The sequence below is a fragment of the Coenobita brevimanus genome, chromosome 60, assembly GCF_032717465.1.
Source record: "Coenobita brevimanus isolate Jiangsu-jjx chromosome 60, ASM3271746v2, whole genome shotgun sequence".
NCBI lineage: Eukaryota > Metazoa > Arthropoda > Malacostraca > Decapoda > Coenobitidae > Coenobita > Coenobita brevimanus.
Genome location: NC_137013.1, coordinates 31,590,946 through 31,617,972, shown reverse-complemented (window position 1 = coordinate 31,617,972; position 27,027 = coordinate 31,590,946). Strand labels below are relative to the sequence as shown.

Genomic DNA, 27,027 nt, shown 5'->3' with positions numbered 1-27,027 from the left:
TGTACTTCATTCAGGTAAACATAGGCTTTACTTTAAGCTACAAAAGCACCTTACCCAATTAGTTCTTCTTCTTCCTGATAGTTTTATTGTACATGTACATTTCTGGTTACATTGGGGGAGGTAAATGAACATTTTATATTCAATTTCTTTCCCTACTGCTTTAGCCATGTTCCTTCCACTGTATGAACTGTTTCTCAAGCATAAGGGCAGACACTTTCAACATACATCCTGGTTGCCTCCTCCTAACCTTACATTTTACTTAGCAAAACTTAACCAACCCTAATCTAACCCAAACTAGCAATTTAACCAAATCTAACCTAATGCAATCAAGATTGGAGTAAGCTTTAGCAAGTCCACATAGGTGAGACATAAGGAACATGATGATAATAACAAGGGGAAAAAAAGGACAACAGAAACAACTGGGTAATTTTTTACTAAATTGACATGGCAATTCTACCTATATTATAACAAACTCCTCATCTCATGGTAGCTAATTAATTCTGGTACATACAGTATGCAACTCAGATTGTTAACTCTTGAATCCTGACTCCAAGAAGTGATTGGAAAAGAACAAAATACTGTAAGCCATATCTACTTTGGGGTATTTAAGGAAGCAGCCAGGTCGCCCACAGCAGTGTTAACCAACCATCTCTCCAACTGGGCACGGGACTTGGTAAATATGAACGACGGTAACACAAGGTTTCGAGCTGTTCTCTTAAAACCAACATTCTTAATCAAAGTAATTTTAGTATTTGATACATTTAAGTGGTGACTAATCTAAGGATATTTCACGTGCGCTGATCAGTTACCAAAAATCTATAAAAATGGAGAGAGAAAAAAGGAAAAGATGTACTAGTTGCAGTTACTGGACATTCCTGAACGAGGTTCAACTATGCAACTGCTGCTATGAAAACCAGGAAATGGAATGTTGTGGAAAATGCAAAATGATGAATGGTAGCTGAGACAACTGAGTGAGGTGAGATGCCTGCAACAAATGGTACCATGCAAATTGTGATGGGGTAAATACACTTCTGTACAGAGCACTGGAGGTATGTATAGGTATGTTGTGGTTCTGTACCAGTTGCAAACCAAAAATACTAAAAAACAATGATGAGGTAAAGAAACTAAAGGCAGAAAAAGAGGAAATGAGGCTAGAGCTAAATGAGCTGAGGACCATCAACCAGGAACTGATAGCTAGAGTTGAGGTAAATGAATGGAAATGGGATAAAAAGGAGAAAATAATTGAAACACTTAAAGTTATTGTGGAACTAGAAGAATAAGAGCAAAGAGAGAAAAAAAAAGAACAACCTAATATTCTACATCCTACCAGAATCAACACAAGGAGATGCTATAGGAGGAGGAAAAGATGATAAGGACTTGTTTTGATAAACTGTAACTAGAACAAAACTGGGAGTGGAAAATGCAATTGCTGAGAAAGTTTTTAGGATTGGGAGAAAGACCAAAAACAATATGCAGCTTACTGAGGTCAAGATGAAAGAGGTCAAGACGAAAATGGAAATTACAGGAAAAGCAAAGATGCTGAAAAATGACCGACAGGCCAATCAAATGAAAACTGCAACTAGTCCAGACTTAACCCGTCGCGTGCCAGTGCCATTTTAAAATGGTCTGACATAATTCCACAGCCAGTGCCAGTGCCGTTTTAAAACGGTTAAAAATAAAAAACTTCACTGTGACTGCATTTTTCAAGATTCGCGGGTAAAAATTGGCAGGCATGTAAGGTAACTGTTCCTCTACCATCCACCAGGCTGTCAAGGCCACACACTCACTCGCTCCCCCCCTCACGTTCGCTCTGCCTCACTCTGCCTTTGTGCCTCATGCAGTGCTGTACATAGTGAAGGCATTTTGTAAATATTTTCAAGTAAGTGTAAGTTGTGAATATTTTCTTGTAAGTGTAAGGACTATATAGTGAAGTCAAGTTGTAAATACCATCTTGTAAGTGCCAGGACTGTATGTAATGAAGTCAGGTTGTACCTATCTTCAAGTAAGTGTAAGATAATGCATTCACAGTGAGAAAGACATGCAAATTGTGATAGATGCTGAAGTAATAAGTAATCAGAAAAGTGTACTGTACACTGCTATACCTTCCCAGCACAAATACCTGAGTATACCTTACATAGAAAACGGCTTTCTCTTATGTATGTGGTGAGCGTGATAGAATGGCTATACCTGTACATGAGTATGCAGGACTCATTACAACTGACTTCTGAGCCTCAGTGAGCATTATAATGGCGAAATTCGTTGGGGGGGGGGGAATGGCCAGCCCTGGGGTGACCCATAGGGCTAAAAATAGCCAGCACGTGGCGGGTTAACAGAGAAAGAACATGAGGAAAGCAACAGACTTAGGGAGCAGCTAAGAAAAAAGAGGGAAGGTGGAAAATGGACAATAAAAAAAAAGGAAAAGCAATAACAGTGGTTGAAAAAAGAAACAGAGGTGAAGTAAATGAGGTGAGAACAAAATCCATTGAACATGGTGAAAACACAGAGTGTCTGACAAAAGAAACAGGGATGAATTAGATAAGGTACGAGAGTAAAAAAAAACAAAAACAAAACAAATAAAATGTAAATATCACATTATGAAAAATACAATAAATAAATGAACACAAAATGTATGAAGTAGTAGATTTAATGGAAGAGAAATGCATTTTGTGCTTAACAGAAACACAGTAAAAGTACAAACAGTCACTATACCAAACTCATTTACTTTTCTTGATGAAATGTGACAAGATGATAAAAAAGGTGGAGGACTGTTAATATTAACCCCTTCAACGCGGCCGTGAACAGTCGATCCCCCCCGAATGGCGGGGTTGTATCGCGGTCTGAGTACCTGTAGGAAAATATTAGCCAAAAATCAGAGATTAACCCTAGAACATTATACTTGGTATGGCAGACAGTACTTACATTCAGCTTTCTCCAGAGACAGGTGTTGAGCCTTTGTGGACTACCCAAGGACTTGTGGAGACTTGCAAAGTTGGGTAACCAAATCTTCACTTTCACACCTCCAGCAACCCGGTTTCCCCTCTACCACAGCCTCATTCTGTCACAGTAAACTTTATACTACAACGTAAAGGTAGTTTGGAATCCGTATTTGTACAATAAGCACTGAAAATAAGGCTAAAATCAACGGAGCATACGGCCGACATGCACCGTGGCGGCGGTCTTCCCGTCACTCAACAAACATTTCCATTTTCACAGCTAAAAACATGTATACTACATTATTTTCAATCATATTACTTCCCAAAAGATCACCACAGCGCGCTTTTTATTCTGCCTTACGCCCGCCACTTTATTCTCGTTCCTGTCGGCCGCTTGCACTGACTGGGAAGAGCTAGAACTCGCCATAATGTCACTTTGAAAGCCTGCAGTAAACGGACGCTAAACAGAGGCAAACCGTGAGAAAAAAAGCTAGTGTTACAACTGGGGAAACAAGCGTTTCCTATTAGCATAAACTGCTTGTGAGAGGAGAGCGCAGATTTACAGTTCTGAGCGTTCAGAGCGCTGCCATGTATCACAGCCAGGCTGGCCGGGCCGTGGTGGGGGGGGGGGACGGGGGAAAAAACGCGATACTTGGCAACAACTGAGGTCAGTAGTACAAAGGTAAAGTATGCTAGTTGTAGCTAAAGGGTGGTGGTACTGATAGACAATACCAGCTGGAGCCTGCTTGCCCGCGGTTATTCAAAATTTACTAGAATCGCAAATGCGACGATCCGCCGTTATGTCCTTTTTGCCGAGCGTCGCAAACGAGACGATCCGCGTTTAAGGGGTTAACCCCTAAACCGCGGGGTTGTTCTGGCGCTCCTTACGTGTCCCGCGGGGATATTCGCACTCCGACAGACTTGTAAAAATATTTGCCAAAAATCAGTTATTAGTCCTAGAATATTATAATTATATATGCTTATGGCACATACCTTTAGCTTTCTCCTGGGATGTTTGTTGAGCCTTCGTCGAGTACTGTAGGACTTGTGGAGACTTCTGAAGTTGGGTAATGAAGTCTCCACTTTACACTTCCCGACACCCCGTAATATGATTAACACAGCCTGATATTATCATTAGAAACACTATTCTATGATTCTCAAATAGTTTGGAATCCATACTCAAAAAAAAAAACACTGTGAAAGCAATGAAAATTACGAGCGCGTACCAGCTTCCCACTTGCGTTTGTTCACCGCTGGTATTCTGTCATTTATTATTCATAAAAACACTCACACTTTATATTTCTATTACTATATAAAACTTATATATATCTGCAGTCTTTATCCATAAGTTTCCTTCAGTACTAGTAGTTTATTGTCACTGTTGGTATTCAATTTCTCTTTCAGTAAAATACGTAGCATTCACTTTCTCGTCCTGTATACTAGCGTTGAGAACGAATCTGTCACTTTCACTTTCATAACTCATAGTATTCATACATGCTAGAGTGAAACTTTCACTTTCGTTACTCCTAGTATATATACTCGTATTCTTATATTACTACTCATTTACATTTCTATTTATATTCTCTATTTTATGTACATTATTTACATTTCTATTTAATTTACACTATATTATGCACTGTCACTTGCAGTAACTTATAAAACTATTTTCCACTGTTCACTTATATTTACATTCATTGCTTTCACTTGCTGTTTACACATTATTTACATTTCCACTTGCAGTTTTCGTCACCAGAAAGATCGTAGTCACTGTCCATCATTTTCAATGATAAAGTAGCCAGTTCACGTTCCACAGCAGTCACTTAGCCCTTTACCCCTTTCCACATGAGGTTTAGTAGGGGTAGAGATCACAGGGCCCTTTGCATGGGGCTACAAAGCGGCGGAATTGGACAGGTGCGAATCCGACGTGGTTTCACCTTGAAAGACGACAGTAAACTGAATGCTGTGGTGGCCTAGGGGCAGTGCAAGGCTGCCAATGTCAGCGTGGTGACAGCTGTTAATATATACGCTATGAAATGATTGGCAGGAAATCTAGACAATACATAATAAATTAGGTAGTTCCAAGTGAATGTAAATATCACTTAGGCTTCTCCCTTCCTTTCTTATATATATTTTTATTATGAGAATGGATTATACACTGAGGTGGTTTGGCCATGTGGAGAGGATGGAGGGTGAAAGACTGACGAAGAGAGTGTATGTGAGTGAGGTGGAGGGGGGAAGAGGGAGGGGGAGGCCGAGGATGAGACGGAGGGATGGGGTGGAGAGGTATATGAGAGAGGGGGGTGTGAGTTGGGAGCAGGGCAGTGAAATGGCGGGGGACAGGGTGACTTGGAGGCGATTTGTTTGTGGCCACCCAAACGGGATTGAGGCGTCTGGCAATAGATAGATAGATAGATTATACGGCATATTTCAAGGGGAAATAAACAGGGAAAATTAGCGAACGAGTGCACGTGAGGTGTTATCAGGTGATAATTAGCCAATTCCAGGTGTATGGCACTATCACTTACCTTATTTCTTTTTTGTATGTTATTTTGTATAAGAATAGGGCATTTTTTTTATTTTTTATGTGACCGACTCTGGGCATAGGCTTCACAGCCTGCTTTCAAGGCCCAGTAGTCCTCCTACGTACCATACACCTCTACATGTCACCACTTTGGCACTAACACCCACCGTCCATACTGAATACATGCTAGGGCTGTCTCATACAGGACTGGTGTATTGGTATTAGCTGGGGTATTTTTACAACATGTCTGAGGGTTTCCTGGTAGATCAGTAAAGTCTGATATTTATGGAATTCAAATCCTTAAACTGTTCCCTGCCCCAGCGGGATTTGAACCCAGGTACGTTAGGACTGCAGGCCAACTCTCTACCGATTGAGCCACCGCCTCCCCCTAGGGCTTATTTCAATGGATGAAATCAGTGGAAAATTCCAGGGAAGATATACTTAGCGCAGTGCGGCCGGGCAGGCGAGAGGAGAGGGTAATGGAGGGGAGGTAGGGAGGGGAGTCAAGAACAGGGAGAAATGGCTAAATTGTCAACAATGGATGGGAGTACGGATGAGATTAGGAGTGCTGACTAGTGTTGGACATTGGCAGTACTGACAGATGATACAAGCCACCACCTGAAAGCCCGGGCGAATTCAAAATAACACAGAATCACAAAAGTGACGCCCCGTGGTATGATCCCTCGCTCCCAAGCGTCACGAAAGTGACGCCCCGTGGTTTAGGGGTTAAGAAACATAATTTGCAAAACAGCGGAAAAATTGGAGATAAAACACCCAGACATTCTAACTGCAAGAATCAGGCACCGTAGCCTGCAAAGGATTTGCTTTGTGAAAATTCTTGTGTATAGGGCAACAAGAGACCTACCAGTATATTATTTAAAAAAAAAAAAAAAAAAAGCATATACTGTACTTGAGAGCTTAGTGAAAATGAAAACTACATAATGCTTTGTCACTTTGATGAACACCTGGGCTTTTGGGGACAGCAGAGTCTTGACAGCGAAGGACGATAGTGTCAGATATAATGGATAAATTCAATCTCACCCTACTAAACACTGATCCAAATTGTGCTGGAGAAACATTGGAGGGCAGAGGACAAAAAAGTGCAACAGACTTCATACTTACCAAGTAATGTAGCTATGGTACCAGAAATTTATATGCATGGCAAATGATGAACAAAAACAGCATTTTGATTTAACCAACCAAAACCTACTCAGTGCAGAATTTCATATAGCAAATAAAAACAGAAAAGACCATAAGGAAGATCAAGAAATCATAAAATATAGTACTATAACACTGAGGATGCAGATCTAAAAGCATTTACTGAAAATGTAAACCAAAGGCTGGAAAACCAATTGTCTTTGGAGTAGAAGACTTTGATAAAATGTGTGAAGAAGCTCAGAAAAACCTAGCCAAACCCTTCAGAATGAAGAACAAGAAAAGATCTTATGTTTCTTGAAAAAAAAAAAAAACACACACACACACGAATTAGTGAAAGATGAAGGTGGAACAGACAGGTCACAAACAAGAAAAATAAAAGCTTGAAAAAACAGTACATGGCACAGCATGAAAAGGAGGAGAAGAAAATGGTGCATGTAGCAAAAACAGAATATGAAAACCGAATACTAGATAACATCAAATGTGGAAAAAAAAAAAAAAGCGGAAACATGTGGACAAACTCCGAAAATATGGGAACTAAAGAAAACACAATGCATGATGAAAATAAGCAAATGATAGAAAGGAAAGAACTAAACAACAAATTTTATAATTGTGCTGGAGAGAGCTGTAGTAGCAAGAGGAGGCTGTAGCACGGGCCGAACAGGGTGGTACTCCCGAAGTGAATGGGAATGCTGGTGACAGGGAGAGCTGGAGCTCCTCTTTCACTGGCTATCTAACCATCCCCCTTTGCTGACCTGTTCAGTGTGACAGTAACATGGAAAGCAGACCAGTATACTCTCCCAAACATTTCCTCCAACTATCTAATGCACTACACCACATGCACTTTACATTTCACACAATGTATCCCACTACGTTACAGGGATTGGCGCCAGCAAGGGCATGTGGCCAGAAAACTTTGCCCCTGCTACCTAGTGGCGGACTTCTGGGGGGAGGCGGGGCGAGATGGGGCTCGGACCTGTGCTAGACGGTACAGGGCATTGCGGTTCCCAGGCTGCCGCTTCCACCCAATAGAGAGGGGCCCGAATCTGGGAGCAGTGCCCCAGGAGGCTGCCCTATCAGTTGGTGTATAATGGCGGGATAGTTGCAGTGCCAAGGTGCGCTTGGAGGGTGTCCATGCAGCTGTCCGGGCAGGGTGCCCCGAGGCCACTACCACAGCCACTGGTAAGCTGGTGGGCTAGGGGTCCCAGATCCATTGCCTGGACCTGGGACTGTGCAGTGAGTGGGGTCTGTGGTATGTCTATCCCCCTTTATTAATCCTGACTATGACAAAACACAAGAATAAGTTTCAAAGCAAGCCTGAGGACAGTAAATCATCCAGGAGGATGATGGTGGGTTCATGGAATGTGGGAAGTTTGAGGGGAAGAGCAGGGGAAGTCACTGAGGCATTCAGTATGAGGTGGGTGGATGATGGCATGTTTGCAGGAAGTCCGGTACAAGGGTGGATCTGCCGGAAAGATTGTTTGGAAGGACTGTTACTATAAGTTGTTTTGGCAGGGGAGGACAGATGGATATGGGGGTGTTGGTGTGACAGTTGCGGAGAAATGGGTGGAATATGTTATGAATGTTATAAGAGTAAGCGATAGGATACTGGTAGTGAAAATTCTATTCAGTAGAAAGATGGCTGCAGTTATATCGGCATACAGTGGGGCACCAATTTTCGCGCCTAATTGGGTCCAAAAATAATGCGCGAAAGTGGAATTAGCGAAAATTGGGGCATTGTCTTTATGGCAAAAAGGCTAATTGGTTCCCTGTTATCCTAAAGTAACATCAGATTTTCATTTTCACTTGCAATACAGTACATCAAATCACTATTGTACATTGCATTGTGAGATACAAACAATAAAAACTGTACAGTACACATTATATGAGGAGAAACATACCACAGAGACCAGGTTGAGGTGTTTAATGGATGTTGGGGGTAAGTATCCGAGGCGCGTGGCGGGCTTATTTAGCCACGCCAGACGTATTGGCGCCACCTCTTGCTGCCTCGCTACCACCATGCTGTTTCCTCATACTACGCACTGTCAATTCTGGGATGTTAAATATATGGCAGATTTCACTGTTTTTTGCGCCCTTGTCCATGTGCTCAACTATCTTCCTTTTCATTTCATTATTATACTGCCGTTTCTTCACTCCAACACGATACTCTCTTTTAGCCTTGGCCTTTCCTCCTGACTTTGAATGTCCCGGCCACTTTTTATCACCACCACTGCCTCCCGGCCCTCCCCCCACACCACCAGGCTCTCCCCCCACACCACCAGGCCCTTTCCCCACACTACCAGGTATAGTAGAGGCCATTGAACCATGAGAATCCAACACAATGGAGCTAGCACGCTCGTACACAATGGCGGGAATGGGTGGACAGAGTGTTGACATGACGTCATTCAAGATGGCGGTGGGTTGTGGGCGGGCGGTGCAGGAAATTCAAAGTTCAAAATATTGTCCCAAACCCAAAATTTGTGCGCGAAAATCGATTTTTTTCAAGCGAAAGTAGAAGTTAGGAAATATTTGGTGCATGCCGCGAAAGTGGATTCCGCGAATCCTGCTGTAGCGAAAGTTGGTGCACTGCTGTATGCTCCACAAGCAGGACTGGATGAAGCAGAGAAAGACAGATTTTGGGATGATCTAATACATGTAGTAGGTGGTATGTGGGTTGATGAGATAGTGGTTTTGGGAGGGGACTTAAATGGTCATGTAGGTGAAGCTGCACAAGGTTATGAAGGAGTACATGGGGGATGTGCTTATGGTATAAGGAATGTGGAAGGGGAAAGGATACTCAAGTTTGGGGAGGCAACGGACATGACTGTGTGCAACACATATTTTAGGAAAAGAGAGAGTAGGTTAATTACGTATGAGTCTGGGGGAAATAGCAGTCAGATAGATTATTGTTTGGTTAGGAGGGCTGATAGGAGGTTAGTGAGGGATGTTAAAGTTATAGGAAGTGAGGAGTGTGTGCAAAAGCACAAACTATTGAACTGTGATATGATGCTTAAAGAACGAGTGATGAAAAAGAGAGGAGGAAAATATGGAAGCTGAAAAGCCAAGTAGTAAGGGATGCCTTCTAGAGCGTGATGAGGAAAGTGGTGGCTGAACAGGGAGCTGTAGACAGAGGTGTTAATGAACAGTACAGAGCCCTCAAGAACAATCTCTTGAGTGCTACTGATGTAACATGCGGTCGGACAAGAGGACAATCAATACATAAAGTAACTTGGTGGTGGGATGAGGGCGTAGAAGCTGCAGTTAAGGAGAAAAGAAGGCTTTTCCAGGAATAGAAGAAGGGTGGTTGCAAGGAGGAATACTTGGCTGCCAAGCGTAGGGCTACAAGAGAGGTATACAGGGCGAAGTCTGAGTCACAGAGACTTTTACTTGATAACCTAAGTCGTGTGGAAAGGAAGAATATGATATTTAAGGTGGCAAATCAGATGAAGAGGGATAATCAGGATAATATAGGTGAGCAGTGTGTGAAGAATGATGAAGGAAGGGTAGTGGTGAACACTGAGGATATTAAAGATGCATGGAGAGAGCATTATAGCCGATTGTTGAACGAGGAGTTTGACTGGGACAAGGAAGGTTTGGAGCCAGCAGATCCAGTGTTTGGCCCTTGGCCTTTGATTGATGCTGATACAGTGAGTGAGGCAATAGGCAGGATGAAGGTGGGGAAGGCAGCAGGTGTGTCTTGGTTGACTGCCGAAATGTTGAAGGCCTCCGGAGATATAGGGGTGAGGTTAGTCACTGACCTGATAAACAGGATTATTTATGAGTGTGTTATCCCAGATGATTGGCTGAAGAGTGTAATTGTAAATGTGTATAAAGGGAAAGGTGATGCCCTGGAAAGAGGAAATTATAGAGGTATAAAGCTTTTAGATCAGATAATGAAGGTAATGGAGAGTTTTTAGACGGTATGATTAGAGACAGAGTGAATATTGATAAGATGCAGTTTGGGTTTATGCCAGGTAGGGGGGCCACTGATGCCATACTCATTGTTCAACAGCTTCAGGAAAAATATATTGGTAGGAGAAGAGATCTGTACTTTGTTTTTGTTGATTTGGAAAAGGCCTTTGACAGTGTCCCTAGAGAGATGGTGAAGTTGGCAATGAGAAAGCTTGACTTGGAGGAGTGGCTGGTTAGGGCAGTTATGGCTATGTATGTGGGTGCTCGCACCCAGGTTAAGAGTGAATGGAGATTTGAGTGATGAGTTTTCCGTGAATATTGGTGTGCATCAGGGGTCAGTTTTGAGTCCCATGCTGTTTATCATGGTACTTGAAGCCCTCTCACGTGACTTGAGAAACGAACTCCCGTGGGAGATGCTGTATGCTGATGATTTGGTGTTGAGTGCAGAGAACGAAAGGGAACGGATGAAGGTTTAGGAAGTGGAGAGATGGTATGGGGCACAAGGGCTTAAGGGTAAATGCAGATAGAGCAAAAGTGATGATATCTAGGGTTTGTGGCGGTACTGTCAAAGACGAGGGAAAGTGGACATGTGCAGTTTGCCACAAGGGCGTGGGAAGTAATTCCATCTTGTGTGGTGTTTGTGATAAATGGGTGCACAAGAGATGTAGTGGTATCAGAGGTAGACAGCGAGATAATGCTGATTTTATGAGTACGGCGTGTCGGGGAGAGCAGGTGGAGATTGTCAGGCGTGAAAGGATTGAACTTGCTGGTGAATCTCTTGAGTGTGTGGAAGAGTTTTGTTATTTGAGAGACATGTTGTGTGCTGGAGGTGGGGCTGGAGCTAGCTCTGTGGCTAGGGTGAGAAGTGGTTGGAAGAAGTTCAGGGAGCTGTTGCCTCTTCTGACATTGAGAGGGCTCTCCCTACGTGCAAAGGGGTCTTTGAATGCAGCATGTGTTAGGAGTGTCATACTGTATGGTAGTGAGACCTGGGTAGTAAAGGAGGAGGATATTCGCCGGCTCAGACGTACAGAAATGACAATGATTAGGTGGATGTGTAGTGCGTCCCTGCGTCCAAGGTCTGGGGAGGCTGGGTTTACGATGGAAGAATTGAGAGGTAGGAAGGAATCGGAGTGTACTGGTGGTGTGATGAGGAGAGGTAGATTGAGATGGTCTGGACATGTGGAGAGGATGGGGGAAGATAATTGGGTGAGGAAGGTGAGAAGTGTTAATATTGGGGGTGGGGTTGTGAGGAGTAGACCAAGAAAGACATGGGATGAGATCATTAAGTGTGACCTCAGGGTTAAGGGACTGAACAGGGAGGCTGCAATGGATTGTGCAGCATGGAAAGCCGCCGTTAGGTGACCAAGGCCGACGCATGCAAGCATGTTGGAGCCTTTAAAAACAAAACGAAAAACGAAACTAATTTACCAGCATCACGAAAATAGGATGCATGAAGAATGGGGTGAAGAAGAAGATAAAGAAAAAGCCAGCACAGCAGAGACAGCACCAGATGAAGGAAACACCATAATAATACCAAGGATTTTATTAGAACAGGCAGAATATGCATTTGATAATGATGATCATGATGATGATGACGACGACGACAATGCAGAATATGCGTACAAAATGAGAGAAGCAAATACAAGCACAATGGAAAATCACTTATAACCAAAGATGACACTGAAAAGCAAATCGGTAAAATGAAAAATGGAAAAACACCAGGTCCAAAGTTAAAAACTGAATTATATAAAAAAGTGTTGAAAAATGAAGTGACCACGGAGTTATTCATGGAATGCTACAATGAACAAATAAGAAAAAAATAGCCTACAGTCGATAAATGGAAAACATCAGACAAAATTGATACCCAAACCAAAACAACCACAAGTCAAGGACGTGAGACCAATAGCCCTGTTAGACACCACCTACAAAATTCTAACGGGTAATGCTCAAAGATAAAACAGACACACATATAAACACATATGATAAATTTAAAGAAACGCAAAATGGTTTCACACCGAAAAGACAAATAGCGGACAACATCCTTCTCTTGCAGTACAGTATTGTTGAGAAGCGCGATTTGCTAGATAGAAAGTACTGGAAGGTTCTAAGTAGTTCTCATATTTTTCAATTACATGTCAGAGTTGCCAGTTAGCCTGCTATTTGTGAGGGGAAATATTTTGTAAAGTTATACATTAATTTTTATGCACTTTTTCTCTATAATGTTTTATTTACGACTGCTAGTTAAATTGTGTAATTTGATCTCAGTTTGTATGCTAAATAATTTAGAGTGTTATGTAGTGTATGAAAACTCTGGCATGTTCTGGATGTCTCTGATTTGGTAACTGTAGGTGCCAGAATAAACTAGAAGCTTCAAGTGTAATGCAAGGCTATATAAGGAGGTGGAAGATGCTAGAGCAGTCAGTTTCATTTCCGTTCAGATTGAGTATAGTTCAGTATCGTGCATTGTATAGCTCTGGTACTTGTGAAAACAGTGACGTGAAGTTGGCAGGCTTTAAGTGTAGTTCTTCGGAAAATAAAGTCAGCAAACTTAAAAAAGTCAGTGTTTATTTACCATGCCTGAGCTGATCTTGATGCTGCTCACCGAAAGTCTGACCATAAGAACAACTCACTGGGCAATGTCCTTCCTATGCTGAACTACTGCTGTTGGAGTCTGTGGCAGTGTGGGACTGGGAACGTAACAGTATTAACGAAAGCTACAAACTGAAGAAGCCATTATGTGTTATAGCAGTCTATTTTAGCAAAGCTTTTGACAGCACAAAACAAGAAATTAGCTATAACTTAAGCCCTTAAACATTATAATATTCACCTGGACATAATAACAGTACTAAAAAATATTTATAGTTTCATCTACATGATGAAACAAAGCTTCATTTGGAGTCTGAAGAAATAACCGCAATAAAAGCATCCAGCAGTGTCAGACAAGGTTGTAATGGATCTACAGCTCTTTTCTTGTTGGTGACATACAGTACATCATCACTGACTACAACGACAAAAGTTACAGTGGATTTCAAAACCAAGCTTGCAAAAAATAAACAACCTTTCCTATGCTGGCAATGGCCTGTTATTAGCAAACTTGGATGAAGAAGCCATGAAAGCAATAAATGATCAAGAAACTATAGGAGGTATCTGTGGGCTAAGCAAACAAGGGAAACAGCCAAGTACAGTACTCATTTACATTACATTAAAGAAAAAACAGAAGAAATCAGTGGTATAAAATAATGTAATACAATATAAAAATACCTTGGAGTGACAATTACCAATAAAAAGGAATGTATAAGAAAACAAAGCAAAACAGCAACACAAAGCACATAATCTGCTAACCAAATAACATCCAGATCTTCGTGAAGCTGCAACTGAGTGAAAATAGGAAAAGTGTTTTGGAAAAATGTGACCCTGCCAAGTTTACTACACACAACAGAAGCTATGTGTATCAACAAAGGCGAAATAACAGTAATAAACTCCAAGTACCCCCTGGGGGTAGTTTTTTTTTTCAAGAATACTCCCCCAGTATCCCTTCTTGTCGTACAAGGCCACTAAAAGGGTTGGCGGAGGGTTAGTGCCCCTCCCCAGAAAACAACTAACTAAAAAGACGAACAAGAAGCCTCGGACAAGGACTGACCAAATAATGACGACCAAGGACTGGACAAAGGACATGGTAATTGTAACATGGAATGCAAGAGGTGCAAATGATGAGGTGAAAGAGAGAGAGACTGTCCGGGTGCTTAAGGGTGTGAAAGTTGATGTATGTGGAGTAACTGAAACTAAATGGGGAGGTAAGAGTGTGAGAGAATGGGAGTATGGATAGGGTATATGTGCAGCAGAAGTAGGTGAGAATGAGAGGGCAAAAGAAGGAGTGTGTATAGCTGTGAGTAAATGATGGAAGAAGAACATAAGAGAGTATGGATCAGTTGGGTCAAGGATTGTGTGGGTAAGATTGAAAGTTAGAATACAAATGTAGGCAACTGTGTGCGTGTATGCGCCAACACAAGATCGTGCAAGCAGAGTGAGAGAAGAGTTCTGGACAAATGTGGAAGTGTGCATGGAAAAGTTTGGAAGGAATGAGAGAGTGTTTTTGATCGGTGATATGAATGGTAAAGTAGGGAATGTGAAGGTGGATGGAATAGTTGGTGAGTGGGGTGTGCCTGCTGAGATAGATGAGAATGGCAGTGCGTTAGTGAACATTTGTGCTGGGAGGGGGTTGGTGATAGCCAATACCCTCTTCAGGCATAAAATGATCCACAGGTATACATGGCGAGTGATGAGAAGCGTGGGTGGTGAACTGAATGAAAGGAAGGCAATGATTGATTATGTGTGTATTACCTACTTGTAGTATACAGGAATTGAGCAATGCTCGTGTTGTCCTGTCTCCATATCCACATTTATCAAGTCTACCTTTACACATGAATGTTTTTCTCATGCACCATCTCTTTGTCTAAGTCGTTCCAAATATTTAAGTACCGGTATTTACCTAATATACCTAATTGTGATATACACGGAATGTACTATGCTCGTGGGTTTCCGTCGCTGTTTCTCAATGTCAAATTTAGCTTTAAACTCGTTTAAGTTTTTAGACTAGATGATCTCTTTGTCCAGGCCATTCCATAAGTCTATACTTCTGTAAGGAAAGCTATATTTCTTGATTTCCTTCAAGCAGCTTGACTTTTTAAATTTCATTCCGTGTCCTCTTGTTGCTTTCTTATCCCATACAAACAGATCTTCTTTGTCAATTTTGTCTACTCCCACCATGGTCCTGAACACTGCAATCATGTCTCCCCTCTTTCTCCTTTCCTCTAAGGAAGGCAAATCCAGCTTTTCCAGCCTCTCTCTGTATGACAGGTCTGCCAGATTGGGGACCATCTTGGTTGCTGTTCTTTGTATTCTCTCAATCTTGTTTATATCTTTCTTTTTGTGTGGGGACCACACTACAGCTGCATATTCTAACCTGGGGCGGATCATGGCCACTATCAATTTTTTCATCATCTCCTCATCCATATAATGAAATGCTACTCTTATGTTAGTCAAGAGTTTATAAGTCTCTCCAACTATCTTGTTAATGTGCTTTTCTGGTGACAAACTATCCTGGACCAGCACTCCCAAATCTTTCTCTTCTCTCCTTTTTGTGATTAATTCATTACCCAAACAAATAATTCAATGATGGCCTCCTGGTACTTTTACCCATTTCCAATATTTTACATTTCTTTACATTAAATTTCATTTCCCACGTCCAGCTCCAATCGTGTATCCTATCCAAATCCTCCTGCAGTATTTTACAATCCTCCTCAACCTCTACCTTCCTCAAGCTCTTTACATTATCAGCAAACAGACTTGCATAACTGTTCACTCCATCTACCATATCATTTACGTAAATCAGGAATATTACTGGTGCCAACACCGAGCCTTGAGGGACTCCACTTGTTACTTCCCTCCATCCAGACATCCTATCCTTTATTACTGTCCTCATTTGTCTGTCTCTCAAAAAGTCTCTCATCCATTCCAGAAGTTTCCCCTTCAGTCCTCCTAGATATTCTAGTTTCCACATTAGTCTCTTATGAGGTACCTTGTCAAAGGCCTTCTCTAAGTCTAAGTACACACAATCCACCCAACCATCTCTCTCCTGTAAAACGTCAATCGCTCGAGTAAAAGCTCAACAAGTTAGAAACACATGATCTTCCACTTCTGAATCCAAATTGACATTCAGCCAAAATATTCATCTCTTCCAGATATTTTATCCATCTGTCTTTCAGGATTCTCTCACACAATTTTGCGACCATGCTGGTTAGAGACACTGGTCTATAATTCAGGGGTTCTTCCCTGTTTCCTCCCTTGTAAATTGGTACCCCATTTGCCCTCTTCCATTCTTGTGGCACTTTCCCCTCTTCCAGTGAGCATACGATTAAACTGTGAATTTTATCCGCCAGTTGTTCTCTGCATTCCTTCAGTACCCAATTAGAAATTCCATCAGGTCCTGGGGCTTTCTTTACATCTTGAGTTTCCAGTAATTTGTACACTTCCTGTACCTCCACTTTTATATCTTTTATCACCAGAACATTTCTAATCACTCCCTCCCCTTCCACAAGCTCCTTTTCTTTAGTGAAAACTGACTGGAAACGTTTGTTCATTACTTCTGCTTGCATTGCCGCATCCTTATAGACCTCTCCTTCTACTTTCAGTTTGGTGATTCCTTCCTTTTGTTTCAGTTTGCCCTTAACAAATCTATAAAACAGTTTGGGTTCATCCTTGCATTTGTCTATTATACCTTTTTCAAAATTCCTTTCTTCTTTTCTACGTATTCTTGTGTATTCATTTCTTGTTCTTTTATATTCTTCCTTTGTTCTGTTGTTACCTCTCTTTCTCCAATTGTTCCATACATTATCTCTCTCTTTTTGCTATCATACACCTTCTATTAAACCACTCCTTTTTCCTGTTTTCTTTCCCTCTTACTTTTGGTACAAATTTTTCCACTCCCAAATTATAGAGGTCTAGAAAGATATCCCACTTCCTCTGTATCTCTCTTGTTTCTCTGAATTTTCTCCAATCCGCATTTTCAAAAAAGTTTCTCAATCCTGTAAAATTTGCTTTCCCAAAGTTGTATCTTCCTTGTATATGAAGCTCGTCTCTTGGCTCGACGTTCCCTATTAACATCAGGAACTCAATGACCACATGATCACTTTTTCCTAAAGGACAGAGATATTTCAATGATTCTATTACATCGGGTTTTTTGGTAAACAGTAAATCTAACCTTGCTGGTGTATCCTCACCTCGAAACCGTGTCTCTTCTTTGACCCATTGCGTCATCACATTATTCATTATTATATTTAATAACATAGTGCCCCACGAATCCTCGCCGCCTCCCGAGTACCATTCCTCCCAGTTCACCTCTTTACAGTTAAGTCACCCACCAAAATTATATTATTGCTTTTCTCAGTTATTTTTTGTAAATAGCTAGCCATATCTGACAACATCTCATGGTATTCATCATCCTTCCATGCTCTCGTCTTTGGGGGAACATACACTACAGCCATATCTCTCTTAACATTCTCTCCAGTTTCTAATTTCATATATATCACTTCAGCCCTGCCTTCTCCCATTTCCACAGTATCTACATTTATGTTGGTCTTCACTGCTATCATCACTCCTCCTCCCGTTTTTTCTTTTCTGTCTTTTCTCCACAGTTTGTATTTACCATCTCCCAAATGAACATCAATATCTTCTCTTAATTTGGTCTCTACAAAGCACATGACATCAGGTTCATGTTCTCTCAAGAAATCGTTAATATCAATCCTTGTCGATATGAAACCATCAACATTAGTATATATATCACCTTCAAATTATTTTTGACGTTTTTCATACCCTCTTCTCTGCTACTCTCTGTCCGTACCACTTCCTCAACTTCTGATCTTTCACAGCCATCCCCCTTAGTTTCCTTCACTTCTATTTCCTTAAATACCACTTCCTTACTTTCATATCCATTACTCTCCAAAAAAAAGTATTACATTCTTCCTCTGTCCTCTTATTTTTTTCCTTTACTTCTTCCTTCAATGATTTTAAAACTTCTCTTTCTTCTTCATTCAAATCTTTTTTTATTATAATATTTTCCATCCCTGCCTCTTTGCTTAATTTCCAGGTCACTTTAAGTATCTCATTTATTACACTTTCTGATGTAAACTTGACTCTCATTGGTCTTGTTTCCCCTTTCTTATAAGGCCCTATCCTCCTTACTTCAATTTCTTTTACCCACTTGTCTCCTTCGGGGTCAATCTTGCCTAATATTCCTCTCACCAGGTTCGTGTCTCTCTCGAGTCTTACGAACCTAACCTTTTCTTCCTCTTCCCTGTTTCCAAATATTACCACACATCTGTTCCTTTCTACAGTTTCTCTCACTATTTTCTCTTTTTTCTTCAGTATTTTCACTACATTTTCTTCCATTTTTTTCTTGTTCATTTCCCTTTCTTCCTGGATGATTTCTCTTAAGATGACCACTTCTTTCTGTTCTTCTTCAACATTTGCCCACTTTGCCTTATGTTCTTCTAATACACTACTCACCTTCTCCGTTTTATTAGTACTCTCTTCTAGTTTCCTCCTCAATTCGACATTTTCCCACTTCATATTTCTAATCTCTTCATTCGCTGTCTCATTGGACTGGATCAGACTCTGTATGGTAGTCTCCGTATTTTCAGACACATCCATTATCACTAGATTCTCTACTTTCTTTTCAAGTTCACTAATCCTCATAATCAATGTTTTAACCAGGTCCATGACAATGGTATTTCTATCAAATCCTTGAAATTCGAGTCCCTCACTGTTTACATTTTCGGCCATGTTTGATGTTGGTTAAAGTACCAAAACAGCTGTTACCGAAAAATACTACAAACATTCATGTATACTCTAGCCAATAAATCTTTACATTTTTGGTAGTCTATTAACTTTCATTATTTTAAATTTAAAACAAGACCTTAGGAGACAGGACAGACAAAATTCCTGAAACTACTTAAGGTTAGCAGTGATGGCTGGGACGTCTGCTCTCTCTAGCTGTTCGTTCGTGTGTGTGGATGAATGGTTGCGAAGATGTGTAATGGATGCAAGAGCTTACAGAGGTTGGGGGAGTGGACTTTCTGACCACTACTTGGTGGTGGCCAGAATCAAGATCCAAATAAGATTGAGAAATAGAAGAAGGGAAGGACGGGAAGGAGTATTTGCGAGGAGAGTGAAAAGGTTACAAGGGGATGAGAAAAAGGCAGAATATAAGCGAAAAGTGGAGGAACGATTGGGCAAATATGAATTGGAGCAAATGGGGGACATGGAAGGTGTGTGCAGGATATTCACAGAAGAAATATGTGCAGCATGTGATGTGGTGTGTGGGATGAAGAGAAGACGGAGGGGGGTGCAAGGAACAGCGTGGTGGAATGAAGAGGTGAGACAGGCTGTGGCACAAAAGCATACAATGAATGGATGAGAAATAGGGGCATGGAAGAAGTTGAATGGCGGAAGAGAGAGTTATATGTAGAAAGAAAGAGAGAGGTGAAAAGATTAGTAAGAGAGAGTAAGAAGAGAGTGGATGAGGAATTTGGAAGGAATTTGAGTGTAAAGTGGAGGGACTGTAAGAAAATGTTCTGGAAAGACGTGAAGAGAGTAAGACAGGGCAGAAGTGAAGTTAGCAGGGGAGTGAAAGATAAAAATGGTAGATTACTAGTGGAGAAGGGAGAAAAAGTGAGCAGATGGAGAGAACTACCCATCTATCGCCAGACGCCATAATCCCGTATGGGGTGGCCATTTGACTCTGAGTTACTTGTTTTACAGGGAGGGGCACTATGAGTTACTTGTTTTACAGGGAGGGGCACTAACCCTCCACCAACCCACTTGACACATACGGAGCACGTATTGTTTGGTTATATGGTTACCACACAGCATTGTAAATGGTTTCTTGGCTTACAGGAAACGATTTGGCTTGTCACTCAATGTAAAGCCACCTGTAACAGAAAGAAAAGCATTAAGTAGTGACAGGAAAGATGGGAGAAATAGGAAGAGAGAAGGGCAGGCACAGAAAAAGATAAAGGCTAAGTGTCACGGGGTTTTTATAATAACACAGCAATTTTAAAATAAATGGTTAAATATTATTTAAATTGATAATAATATTCAATAATATTGAAGAGCAGAGACAATGATTGTCTTGCTACATCAAGCAATGATTACGCTGCTTCTTCGCACGACTCTCTGAGAACGAGAATTTATAAACTTTCTCCACAGTACACAGCAGAGACTAATTACTCACAATTGCTGAATTACTGTACTGTTAGCCTCTGGAGAAAGTTACTTCACCCTTGACAATAAATAACTAATACTAATAACAATAATCAGGTCCTTGCTGATGCTTAACTCCTATGGCACAACGGATTTTACGTTAATACAACAAGACTGGTCTAAGTACCAGTTATGAAAGCAAACGTTTATGCAAGCTAGGAGCTATATGGAAAATAAGCTTAATTTGGATTAAATGAAACACGATTTTACTTTACATTTAGCTCAAAAAAGGAACTGTTAAATTTATTAATCACAAAATAAATTTAACGTTACAATTCAAATCAAATTAAATGAGACGCACTCGCTCACTCACTCACGCAATAGCTAAATACTTACGCCTAGGAAAAACACCTTAACTAAACTCTTAAAACTAGGAAATACACAAAGGAAATACTATAGTCGATGAATGCTGCGTATCACCCAAGCTGAACTAGGATGGAAGTACTGAAGAACTGTGGAGTTTGGGTACTAGCTGACCTCACACTGCTAACACAGGACCTCTCTCCGTCGCAGCAACAACTGGACTGAATTCAAATACATTGTATGGGCAGGACGCAAGGCGTGGCTAACGGTTGAGGGAAGCAGAGGCAAACGATAAAGAAACAATTGTATCGCTCAGTAGCGCACTTAATGACGTGCATTAAATCGGTCACTTTTTGAAAACGGTGACGAATGATTTGAAAAGTATACTCCAAAATGGAGGGAGAAACGGTTAGCTGAGCGATACACAGTGAGTTTTCCACTAATAGTTCGTGGCTTCTCACAAAAGGGAAATGTCGCGAACTGATTCGTGACACTAAGGAAGAAGTAGGCAGCACTACATCAAGTGAGTGGATGATGGTCACTTTAAGGAATTGTTGAACACAGAGGATGGAAGTAACGCGAGTATAAGTTGGGGAACCGCTGGGAGAAGGAGGGAGGTGAGAAGACAGGAAGAAATCAGTAGGATAGAAGTTGTGGAAGCAATGAAGAAAGTTAAATTGGGGAAAGCCCCAGGAATTGATGGAGTGTGTGGTGAAATGCTGAAGCATGGGGGAGAGATAGTAGCAGAATGGATGTGGAAGATGTCCAGATTAGCCTGGGAGGAAGGTAAAGTCCCGGAGGATTGGAAGTCAGGTATAAACATTCCCTTGTACAAAGGAAAAGGGGAAAAAGAAGTGTGTGGTAATCATAGGGGCATTTGTCTTCTTAGTATAATAGGAAAAGTGTATGGTAGGATACTTATTGACAGAGTTAGAGAAAGAACAGAGAAATTAGTTGGAGAAGAACAGGGAGGCTTTAGGAAGGGAAGAGGTTGTGTAGATCAGATATTCATTCTTAGATCTTTAGTGGCTTTCATGGATTGGAGAAAGCATATGACAGGGTGGATAGACAAGGATTGTGGAAAGTATTAAGAATATATGGAGTAGATGGGAAGTTGTTGAATGCTGTGAAGAGTATGTACGATGGTGCGAAGGCTGCAGTGTGTGTGGATGGTGAACTAAGTGAATTTTTCTCTTTGAAGGTTGGGTTGAAACAGGGATGTGTCATGTCTCCATGGTTGTCCAATCTGTACATGGGTGGGGTAATAAAAGAGGTACAAGGTAGGGTAGTGGATGTTGGAGTGGCCCTGGTGAGAGAGGGTAGTGTTTGGAACTCCCTGTACTGTTGTTTGCAGATGATACTGTGTTGTTGAGTGAAGACGAAGGGGAGCTGCAAGGCTTGGTGGATGAGTTTAGGAGAGTGTGTAAGAAACGGAATCTAAAGGTGAATGCAGGGAAGAGTAAAGTGATGGTCTTTGAGAGAGGTGAAGCCAGTGAATGTACAGCGAAGTTGGATGGTGAGGAATTGGAAAATGTGAGTATGTTTAAGTACTTGGGTAGTGTGATGAGTAAGGATGGAGGTTTGGAGGGTGAAGTGTTTGAAAGGGTAGAGCAGGGAAGAAAGGTTGCTGGTTTCTTGAAAGCAGTGATAAGAAACAGGGACGTGAGCATGGAAGTGAAAAAGTTACTACATGACAGTATTGTGATACCAACTCTAACGTATGGAAGTGAAGCTTGGACGTTGTTGGAAGGACACAAGTCAAGAGTGAGAGCAGTGGAAATGAGTTATTTAAGAGGAGCCAGTGGAGTCACATGGAGAGACAGGCTGACAAATTAGGATATAAAGGAGCGTTGTGGTGTGGATGTGGATGTGATAGGAAGCGTTAGGAGGAATACACTGAGGTGGTTTGGCCATGTGAAGAGGATGGAGGGTGAAAGACTGAAGAAGAGAGTGTATGTGAGTGAGGTGGAGGGAGGGAGAGGGAGGGGGAGGCCGAGGATGAGATGGAGGGATGGGGTGAAGAGGTATATGAGAGAGAGGGGTGTGAGTTGGGAGCAAGGCAGTGAAATGGCGAGAGACAGGACGACGTGGAGACGATTTGTTTGTGGCCACCCCAAACGGGATTGAGGCGTCTGGCAATAGATAGATATATAGAAAACAAGACTTACAGAAAAATCTTTCAAGCACCAAATTAAAACCCAAGTTGTGCACTTAGAGCTGAAATTGGCACATCAACTTTAAATACAAGTGATATGCAAAGTATATTATCATATGTCAGATACATTTTGAATGATGAAGGCGATAAACTGGCAGAAGCAGCATTTTTGGACCAATATGAAAACCAAAACACCAACTGGACTAAATTAATAAAATGTTATCTACACAAAGTACTATAAATCTAAATTTGGAAGGATTAGCAAAAGAAAAGAAATTGAAAGTAAAGGTGAATACTACTGACAAACAAATATGGAAAGTAGAAATACGTGGCAAGACCACCCTAGAATACTACAGGAAGTGGAAATATGAAATTAAAGACACACTGTATGAAAATGGCTGGGAATCAGCAATACTATTCATAGCACAAACAAACATACTAAACTTAAACTGGAGAAAAAATTCAATATTGAAAAAACAGTGTGTCCAATATTCCAAAATGAATATGAAACAGAACACTTTCTACTAGACTGTGAAGGGCTAAGTGAAGTGGGAATCGAGAATAACCTAATGCAATTTTTCCAGAGAGTAGAACAGAGGTAATCAAAACTCTACTACTGTTTGGGGAAAGAAAGAAAAACATGAATAGTAAATCCTCAATATAACAAACTAATTGGGGGGAGGGGTGGGTCGCTACATCCGAAAGTTCGCAAATATGAGGGCGCGGTATTCCTAAGGGATTACCGAACTCAGTTCACTATATAAGGGGAGTCGTACGGTCCTACATGCTCAAACAAAACCTAAACAAACTCTATGATGTTTTACATGGAGAATTCAATGGTTTATGTAGTTGTACATGTAAATACAATGCTGTATGAAGCTGTACATATGTTCACAAAATCCGGGGGAAGTTCGGTTGCGATTTGGCCGTTTGTTATATCCGAAATTCGTGATACCGGGGTTCGTTTTATCGAGGGTTTATTGTAATGGACAACAAAAAAAAATCTGATGGTATTATTTTACTTTATTCCTACCCGGCGGCTGGAAATTATGACTTACCTCTATATGTAGGGCGTATTGAGTACATCATTTTCTTTTCAGAACACATCCGTCGCAAATAAATATTTTCAGATATTTTTTTTTTTTTTATTATCTGAAGGAGACAGGATGCTGCTCTAAGGTTGGCAGCATGTTGGAGTTAACATCAGGTTCTGGTCCTGCCACCTACTGCCAGATTCTGGTAACTAAAATTGAACTTAGCCAATCACATTCATGACGTCATTTCAAGCCAGTCACATGCCGAGACTTCGTATGTGAGCACGCGCATGAGCGGGAAAGTTTGAACTCAGAACTGATTCAGTTACATGATAGCTGCCCTTTGTGAAGGTTGTTCCCTAAGTTTCTTTGATGTAATTAAATAAACACACAAAGATAACGTGGCCAGCCTTCACATTTTTAGAAACCACGGGATACCGCCGAAAGAAGTAATGTGTCCTCAGTGCAACGTCGTGTGCAGCTACAGGGAGGATAAGAAAGTTTGGAGGTGCACCAGGAAATACCTTCTCCCGAAGACCAAGAAGAGAAGGTATTGTGCCTTCGAAACCACAGATTGTAAAGGATCAGTCCAGTGAGGAGGACAGTTAAGATACGTGATTAGGTTTGGTTAGGTTAGGTTAGGTTAGGTTGGTTAGGTTAGGTTGGTTAGGTTAGGTTAGGTTAGGTTAGGTTAGGTTCAGTTACTTTAGTAAAGTGATGGAGATTTATATAAATGGTGTGTAATATCTGTGTATTTCGGTTGCTCTTAGTAATTCGGTGTCGTTTAGACCGATGTGGGTTGTTTCGAGTAATTCGGGAGCTGTTACTTTAGATAGGTTGTCATTTTTACTTTCACGGGAGTTTCAGAATGCAATGTTTTATAGTGTTATTCATGTGATTCTGGATATAATTTTCAGTGCAAATTACTCGTTTTCGTTGTATTTTCCTTATAACCTTGGTACAGGGGGGGGGGTTACGGAAAATGAGTGATTTGCGACAGAAATGACTCAGATTCACATGAAAAATGCTATAAAACATTGCATTCTGAAACTCTTGAGAGAGTATGGCAGGGTAGGACTAAAGTAAAAATTTACCAATTTGAATTGTGGAAACCAAGAGAAAAGAAAGTACCACACCGTATATGTCAGCGCAAAGCACAATAAAAACGGCTGAAAAAGGTAAGGAGCAAGGTGCTGATACAAAAGCTATGCCCCACCTACTACTACTTTTTTCCAACCATTGCTCTGACTGGACGCATCAGTGTACCAAACATACTCAAAAGAAAATAGCAGTGCCAAAGCTATGGGAAACTTAATGATTTAACCAAACCTAACCTAACATGCACATGACAGCCAGCTTTCAAATATTAAAACATGCATTAGCAACACTGGACATGGCCAACTACTGGTTGACATCAGTGGAATATTTACGCATTCTTAATCCTCGTTTCTAGCTTTCAGGGGCAAGTTCATAAAACTGCCCAGCAGCTGTGGTAATCCATGAAAAATAACCTGTGAAACTCACTTCAATATAAAATATGGAAAGATAACACCCATATGGTTAAGAATTAATAACAACTGTTTACCACCATATAAATAACCAGAAAAGTACAAAAAATAAATTGGGGTAACAGCACCTGAATTGGTAAGGTCCTTCTGCTGCTTAAAGTAAAACATACATTTACCTTCATTTATAACACATTTTTTAGAAATATATAAAACTGGTATGACACCATGGTTAAGAATGAAAAATGTTGCTTGGTTTGCATGCAAAATATGTTCTTTCATCCATTACTTCAAAATTACAAATTTCTGCAACATTTTAAAGTTATTAGTTACAATCTGGTATTACTAAAAAAGAAGAAAAAAAATGTACATAGGAATGAGAGCTCTCCCAGATTTTTTGCAAAATCAAACCTTCTGCTACAGAAACTAGGCATTTTCACATTTCTTCACCTTCCGGTAAGGTGACAACGAACGACTGTGACCGTAAAATTTGGAAAACATTTGAAGATTTTGTGGCTAAAGACTATATTTCCGTACCTAAAAAACATCACACTTATTCTATAACATACGTCAATAACTTGTTAAGATTTGTTAATCAGCTTTAACAGTGCTGACATTACCTTAAAATGAATGGCATGAGTACGAACCCTTCTCGTTAATGATTGAGAAGCAATGACTGAGATGTAAACAACACTGCCTTGGCAGTGTTTACCAACGATCGCTCCAACTATCCGTACTGCTCACGACCGTAGCTCAACTGGATGCGTATCCTCTGTCAAAACCATGGGAAACATATAACCAAACCTAACCTGGTATGCTACGTGTTCTAGGGTCGACTTCTCGTCCTCTGAACACGCGTTACTGAGCTGGGGTTCTCTTTCGAGACCGGGTCTAGAATACACACGAGGAACAGGGCATAAAAACTCGGGTCGACCAATCTGTACACATATATTACTTTAATTACGGCAGTGAACAGATTACAATATTAATATTATACACTGGTCAGGTCAGGGGACACATTAGGACTAGTAGACTGTGGCCCAGGCTGCTGTGGTCTTGGGATGCTTACAGGTGTCGCCCGGGTGTGGGAGGAATCTCGTCAGGTGTGCCCTCCCGCATGAGGCACGGGACTATTGTCAAGGGCGTCCGGAGTGGGCTGCTGATCGGCATGAAGGGAGGCCCTTCCCTAGTGGGTCCTCGGTGGGGAAGGAGGCTCTCTGGACTGGGGCCGAACAGGGCGAGCAGGCGGGCTTGCCTTCGCCTACTCCTGGAGGAGAACTGCCTGCTGGTGGGGCTGGGGAGGGGAGGGCATGCCCCGGAGTCCTGAGGGTGCCCCTGAGCGTCTGGGGGCTGCGGTCTCTCTTGGGTCGAGTCGCCGTCAGGAGCTGCCTGCAGCGTCCCTGGTGGAGTCCGACAGCGAGGGGCGTCGCGCGGGCGCTGGCTGCGGGGCACTGACTCCCAGGCTCACGACAGGACCTCACCAGAGCTCCTCCTGGGAACTGCACCTGTGAGGAGAGAGAGAAGGGTGTCCCACTTGGCCTCTGGGTGGGTGATGAAGTGAACAAGGGACTTCCTCCGTAGGGGTAGTTGGAAGGGCAGTGGACGAGGGACGTACGGTGGCCATTCCCTCCTTCCCGATGCAGACAGTGGCCGTCATCGCGGTTCCACGTGCCCCTGAGACAGCAGGCTA

The 27,027-nt window shown here is 41.5% G+C and overlaps 1 protein-coding gene across 1 annotated transcript in view; it reads right to left on the bottom strand.

Moving 5' to 3' along the window:
- LOC145403022 (WD repeat-containing protein 13-like) overlaps nt 1-26,070 on the bottom strand; it is a 136,493-nt gene extending 110,423 nt beyond the window's left edge. Inside the window, exon 1 of the mRNA XM_080274854.1 lies at nt 25,958-26,070. The gene's annotated coding sequence lies outside the window, so the exon portion shown is untranslated. The remainder of the gene's footprint in view (nt 1-25,957) is intronic.
- Nucleotides 26,071-27,027: the final 957 nt, after the last annotated feature.